This window comes from Anopheles coustani (genome assembly GCF_943734705.1).
Source record: "Anopheles coustani chromosome X unlocalized genomic scaffold, idAnoCousDA_361_x.2 X_unloc_130, whole genome shotgun sequence".
Taxonomy (NCBI): domain Eukaryota; kingdom Metazoa; phylum Arthropoda; class Insecta; order Diptera; family Culicidae; genus Anopheles; species Anopheles coustani.
In genome coordinates this window covers 1-7,500 of record NW_026525083.1, presented here as the reverse complement: position 1 = coordinate 7,500, position 7,500 = coordinate 1, and positions in this window count along the sequence as shown.

Here is a 7,500-nt window from a genome sequence, read left to right as displayed (position 1 = left end):
GTGATCTAATGGCCCAACCGGGCAAACACTTTGGGTTCGCAAGGACTTAGAGTGCCGGGACGGGTTGGCGGATCCAACACTCTGGGTACCTCCGGGTACTTGGGGTTGGTTGAGGACTTGGTGAACAAACACTTGATATACACTCTCCGGATGTACTTCGGGTGTCACCTGTTGTCCGAGACCACTTGCATGGTTAGCAAGCGTTGTGATTCAATGGCCCTACCGGGCAAACACTTTGGGTTCGCAAGGACTTGGAGTGCCGGGACGGGTTGGCGGATCCAACACTCTGGGTACCTCCGGGTACTTGGGGTTGGTTGAGGACTTGGTGAACAAACACTTGTTGTACACTCTCCGGATGTACTTCGGGTGTCACCTGTTGTCCGAGGCCACTTGCATGGTAGCAAGCGTTGTGATACAATGGCCCTACCGGGCAAACACTTTGGGTTCGCAAGGACTTGGAGTGCCGGGACGGGTTTGCGGATCCAACACTCTGGGTACCTCCGGGTACTTGGGGTTGGTTGAGGACTTGGTGAACAAACACTTGATATACACTCTTCGGATGTACTTCGGGTATCGCCTGTTGTCCGAGACCACTTGCATGGTTAGCAAGCGTTGTGGTCTAATGGCCCTACCGGGCAAACACTTTGGGTTCGCGAGGACTTAGAGTGCTGGTAGTGGTTGGCGGACCCAACACTCTGGGTACCCTCCGGGTACTTGGGGTTGGTTGAGGACTTGGTGAACAAACACTTGTTGTACACTCTCCGGATGTACTTCGGGTGTCACCTGTTGTCCGAGACCACTTGCATGGTTAGCAAGCGTTGTGGTCTAATGGCCCTACCGGGCAAACACTTTATGTTCGCGAGGACTTGGAGTGCTGGTAGTGGTTGGCGGACCCAACACTCTGGGTACCTCCGGGTACTTGGGGTTGGTTGAGAACTTGGTGAAGATACCCCTGTCACCTTGTTCGAGGCCACTTGCATGGTAGCAAGCGTTGTGATACAATGGCCCTACCGGGCAAACACTTTGGGTTCGCAAGGACTTGGAGTGCCGGGACGGGTTGGCGGATCCAACACTCTGGGTACCTCCGGGTACTTGGGGTTGGTTGAGGACTTGGTGAGCAAACACTTGATATACGTTCTTCGGATGTACTTCGGGTGTCACCTGTTGTCCGAGGCCACTTGCATGGTCAACGGTTGAGGTGGTGATGGCGGGTCGGTGCTGTAGGGTGCCGGCCTGTTGGCTGCCTTGGCCGGGTTGGTTGGTTAACACTTGATTGAGCTTGCACCCGAGGGTAATGGCACTTTAAGGTGGGTACCGGCCGGCTGACCTGGTGTGATGGTTGGTTGGTGAACACTTGGCGGTACTTGCACTTGGCTGTGCTTGGACTTGAAGGTGGGATCCGGCTGGCCTAGGCCATTGGTGGTTGGTTGGTTGGTTAGCCCTTAGCTGGGCTGGCTGGCTGGCTGGCCATCGGTGGTGTGGTGTGTTGGGCGGTTGGTGAACACTTGGCGGTACTTGCACTTGGCTGTGCTTGGACTTGAAGGTGGGATCCGGCTGGCCTAGGCCATTGGTGGTTGGTTGGTGGGTTAGCCCTTAGTTGGGCTGGCTGGCTGGCTGGCCATCGGTGGTGTGGTGTGGTGTGGTGTGTGGAGTCGAGCATCGCGCGCCGTTGCCTTCTTCGGAGTGTTGTGGGTACGCAAGTGCTTGCAGTGCAAAGAGGTTGGTGATGGAGTGACATTGCCTTCACCATGGAGTTGCGGGTACTTAGGTACTTGCAAGGAGATGGTGGTATGGTGGTGTTGCGTGTGTGGTGTTCGATTAGAAAGATATAATTTCTAAGTCCGGATTAGTGCTGTCAGTGGGGCCGCCGCTAACAGGTCCTGCACGGCCACCGTGGGGCTTGACTTGGCGCTATTCCGGACTTGGGGCGATCACGATGTCCCCGTGCGGGACTTAGAAGATGGAAGAACACAAGTACCCTTATCCCATGACTTGTGAGCGATTGGCATACGTTACCACATGAAGAGAAAAATTGGCTAAGTCCCGGATCCATATTATATGAAGAGAAAAATCGGCTAAGTCCCGGATCCATATTATATGAAGAGAAAAATTGGCTAAGTCCCGGATCCATATTATATGAAGAGAAATATCGGCTAAGTCCAGGATCCATATATAATAACCTAATAATCGGCTAAGTCCCGGATCCATATTATATGAAGAGAAAAATCGGCTAAGTCCAGGATCCATATATAATAACCTAATAATCGGCTAAGTCCAGGATCCATATATAATAACCTAATAACAGGCTAAGTCCAGGATCCATATTATATGAAGAGAAAAATCGGCTAAGTCCGAGATTGGGTCTGTCAGACATACACTTTCAAGATACCACACAAGCAAGCAAGATGGCCTAGTGATGGATCCATATGATATGAAGAGAAAAATCGGCTAAGTCCAGGATCCATATAATATGAAGAGAAAAATCGGCTAAGTCCCAGATTGGGTCTGTCAGAAATACACTTCCAAGTTACCACACAAGCAAGCAAGATGGCCTAGTGATGGATCCATATGATATGAAGAGAAAAATCGGCTAAGTCCCAGATTGGGTCTGTCAGAAATACACTTCCAAGTTACCACACAAGCAAGCAAGATGGCCTAGTGATGGATCCATATGATATGAAGAGAAAAATCGGCTAAGTCCAGGATCCATATAATATGAAGAGAAAAATCGGCTAAGTCCCAGATTGGGTCTGTAAGAAATACACTTCCAAGTTACCACACAAGCAAGCAAGATGGCCTAGTGATGGATCCATATGATATGAAGAGAAAAATCGGCTAAGTCCCAGATTGGGTCTGTCAGAAATACACTTCCAAGTTACCACACAAGCAAGCAAGATGGCCTAGTGATGGATCCATATGATATGAAGAGCAAAATCGGCTAAGTCCAGGATCCATATAATATGAAGAGAAAAATCGGCTAAGTCCCAGATTGGGTCTGTCAGAAATACACTTCCAAGTTACCACACAAGCAAGCAAGATGGCCTAGTGATGGATCCATATGATATTCAGAGAAAAATCGGCTAAGTCCCAGATTGGGTCTGTCAGACATACACTATCAAGTTACCACACAAGCAAGCAAGATGGCCTAGTGATGGATCCATATGATATGAAGAGAAAATCGGCTAAGTCCAGGATCCATATAATATGAAGAGAAAAATCGGCTAAGTCCCAGATTGGGTCTGTCAGAAATACACTTCCAAGTTACCACACAAGCAAGCAAGATGGCCTAGTGATGGATCCATATGATATTCAGAGAAAAATCGGCTAAGTCCCAGATTGGGTCTGTCAGACATACACTATCAAGTTACCACACAAGCAAGCAAGATGGCCTAGTGATGGATCCATATGATATGAAGAGAAAAATCGGCTAAGTCCCAGATTGGGTCTGTCAGAAATACACTTCCAAGTTACCACATGAGCAAGCAAGATGGCCTAGTGATGGATCCATATAATATGCAGAGAAAAATCGGCTAAGTCCCAGATTGGGTCTGTCAGAAATACACTTCCAAGTTACCACATGAGCAAGCAAGTTACCACATGAAGAGAAAGCCGGCAAAGTCTGGGAATGTTACCACATGAACTGGAAAATGGGCAAAAACCTACCTTCACAGGGAACGTGAATAAGTAAGGCTGTAGACATCGGATCGACAAGCCAAAGACTGATATGGAAAGGAAATGAGTAGTACTAGCTTTCCTGAGAGTTGCAGAGCTTAGACTGCATATGAACGAAAGTTATTAAGCGTCAAAGTCAGAGAAGTTACCCAAAGGAACACAAGTTCCAACTTAGAGCATGTATACCGCCTAGACGGTAAGAGGTACGGCCAGGCTGAGGAATAAGGAAATGTTGGCCAACATGTTCCCTAACTATCCCCCGAAGACCGCAAAGCAATCCAACATCAACCAAGAAAGTTATAGCCCGATCAAGGAAACACCTACTTTGCACCGATATTGCACCAAATACATGTACCAAGCACCTTCGGTTGCATACCTGCAGGGGTTTACCATAGTAGGCCATGGAAGACCGATATACCGAACATAATCACTTTCTATCTCCTCGGGTGTTTGAGATAGCGCTTTGCGGTACAAGAACGAAAGTTAGACCATATCTTGGTGCATCTTTTTGCCCAAGATCACAAGACCCTATCTACCAAGGCAAGAAAGTTGTGTGGGGACAAAATGTCCAAAAGTGCCCAAAGTGGCACACTTGAACCATATATTCGAGAAAAACACAAGTGTGGGCCCGAGCTAGCAAGTTGAAATGTTCTGACCGTCAGTAGCCCTAGTTGAGGTGCACTTATCATTATATGAGGCCAACGTGCCAGCTAGTCTCTAAAGGGGGCGATATGGGTGTTCCAAGGTTTGTACCCAATTGAGGAAAAAACAGGGTAAGGTACGGTGTACCGCGAATAACTCAGGCTATAGATGTCCGATCGATGAGTTTGGCATATGTATGGAAAGGTCTCGACGAGACCTAACTACCCTGAAAGTATGAAGGCAAAGACTTGAATGACCGGGAAGTTATTAAGTGCACAAGTGGTAAAGTTGCACCAAAGTCCATGTTACCCGAAGTGGTACATGAACACCCAATATTCGACCAAAACACAAGTTTAGAGACGAGCTAGCGAGCTACATTGTTCAGACCGTCAGTAGCCCGCATCAAGACACGCATTTCATTATATTGAGCCTAGCCGCTAGCTCGACTCGAAGTCGGTCATATGGTTGGTTGATGGTTTGGACCGACCACGTGGTGTACCAAGGTGATGTACCTTTCATGAATTAAAACTCTGGCTGTATGGCACTGAGCGACAAGCTAAGAAGTGATTTGGAATAGTCTTGAGTGGGACTATTTAGGAAAAAATGCGAACAAAAAATCACAAAGTCCTTGGGCGAAGCTATTAGCGAAACATAGAGCAAATTGGTACCAAAAACTATGGAAATGGGACTTGAGTCAAAAATAACCGCAAGTTGGAGAAGAGATAGCAAGCTTGCGTAGAACAATTATATTTGGTGCATGGTATCACCAACAAAAAAGTATATGGGGCCAAGGTGCTGGCTGGCCTCCAAAGTGGAGATATGGGCGATCCAAAGTTTGTACCCAAGTACGAACAAGTATGGAAAAAACAGGGTAAGGTACCAAGTACCATTAATAACTTCGGCTGTAGATGGCCGAGCGAGGCAAACGGCTCACCGTTGGAAAGGTCTTGGGGAGACCTATCTACCCTGAAAGTTTCATGAGGCTGAGTTGAAAGACCACGGAGATATTAGGTGATGATGGTCCAATTCGGGGACCAAGTCGCAGGAAATGGCGCTTGACCAAAATCACCCTTGGAAGGTGAATACCGGCTTACCGGTAAGAGATAGCGACTTGGCGTAGAATATTCATAAGTTGGGCGTGTAGAGACGCAACTTTTATTATATGGGGCCAACCCGGTCAGGGTGCTCCAAGTCGGTCGTTTGGTCGGTTTATGGTTTGGGCCGACCATGTGGTGTACCAAGAAGAGGTACCTTTCATGAATTATAACTCGGTCAGTTTGCCACCGAGCGACAAGTTGCGATGTGATTTGGAATGGTCTTGAGTGGGACTATCAAGCAAAAATACAAATAGAAAATCAGCTTGTCCATGGCCGAAGCTATTAGTGAAACATATAGCAAAATGGGTCCAAAAACGAATGAAATGGGACTTGGACCAAGAATAACGGCAAGTTGGAGAAGAGATAGCAAGTTGACGTAGAACATTTATATTTTGGGCATAGTATGACCAACAAAAAAGTATTTGGAGCCAAGGTGCTGGCTGGCCTCCAAAGTGGAGATATGGGCGATACAAAGTTTGTACCCAAGTACGAACAAGTATGGAAAAAACAGGGTAAGGTACCAAGTACCATTAATAACTTCGGCTGTATATGGCCGAGCGAGGCAAACGGCTCACCGTTGGAAAGGTCTTGGGGAGACCTATCTACCCTGAAAGTTTCATGAGGCTGAGTTGAAAGACCACGGAGATATTAGGTGATGATGGTCCAATTCGGGGACCAAGTCGCAGGAAATGGCACTTGACCAAAATCACCCTTGGAAGGTGAATACCGGCTTACCGGTAAGAGATAGCGACTTGGCGTAGAATATTCATAAGTTGGGCGTGTAGAGACGCAACTTTCATTATATGGGGGCAACCCGGTCAGGGTGCTCCAAGTCGGTCGTTTGGTCGGTATATGGTTTGGGCCGACCACATGGTGTACCAAGTTGAGGTATCTTTCATGAATTATAACTCGGTCAGTTTGCCACCGAGCGACAAGTTGCGGTGTGTTTTGGAATGGTCTTGAGTGGGACTATCAAGCAAAAATACAAACAGAATATCAGCTTGTCCATGGCCGAAGCTATTAGTGAAACATATAGCAAAATGGGTCCGAAAACGAATGAAATGGGACTTGGACCAAGAATAACGGCAAGTTAGAGAAGAGATAGCAAGTTGGCGTAGAACAATTATATTTAGTGCATGGTATGACCAAGAAAAAAGTATATGGGGCAAAGGTGCTGGCTGGCCTCCAAAGTGGAGATATGGGCGATACAAAGTTTGTACCCAAGTATGGCAAAAACTGGTAGAGGTACCTTTCATGAATTACTGCTCAGGCTGTATGGCACTTAGCGGGACGCTTGGCTCTGGTATGGAATAGTCTTGAGTGGACTATCAAGGAAAAATACGAACAAAAAATCACCATGTCCACGGACGAAGGTATTAGCGAAACTTAGAGCGAAATTGCGACCAAGTCGCTGGAAATGGCCCTTGGACCAAGTATACCGTCAAGGCGGTACGAGATAGCGAGTTGACGTAGAACATTTATAAGTTTGCCTACAAGAGACAAAAGTTTAGTTATATGGGGCCAACCCGCTCAGGGTTGTCCAAGTCGGTCATATGGCTGATCGAAATTTTCGACCAAGTACTGAGAAAACAGGGTAAGGTACCGTGTACCTCGAATAACTTCGGCTGTAGATGTCCGAGCGAGGCGAGCGGCATAGCGTTGGAAAGGTCTTGAGGTGCTCTAGGCACCCTGAAAGTATGAGAAAGCTATCTGGAAAACTTGTGGAGATATTAGAGAAACATAGGGCCCAAAAGATACCAAGTCGCAGGAAATGGGCCCTCCATGAACACCCTAAAATCCCAATTACGGCTAAGTTGCAGGCCAGCTAGCGAAGTGAAATGTTCTAGGCATAACTAGAACACGTTAAGGCGCAACTTTTTGAATAAGAACTTTTTTCGATATCTGGTCCCCAAAGGGGGGATATGGGCGATCCAAGGATTTTTCCAAGTTTCGGTACTTTTTACGGTATCGCTCATAGCTCCGGCTGTAAGCAAGCAAATGACAATCTAAGACATGATTTGGAAAGGTATTGAGTAGTACTAACTTACGTTAGAACACAGCGAAGCGCTATCGGTTCATGGCAAGGCCG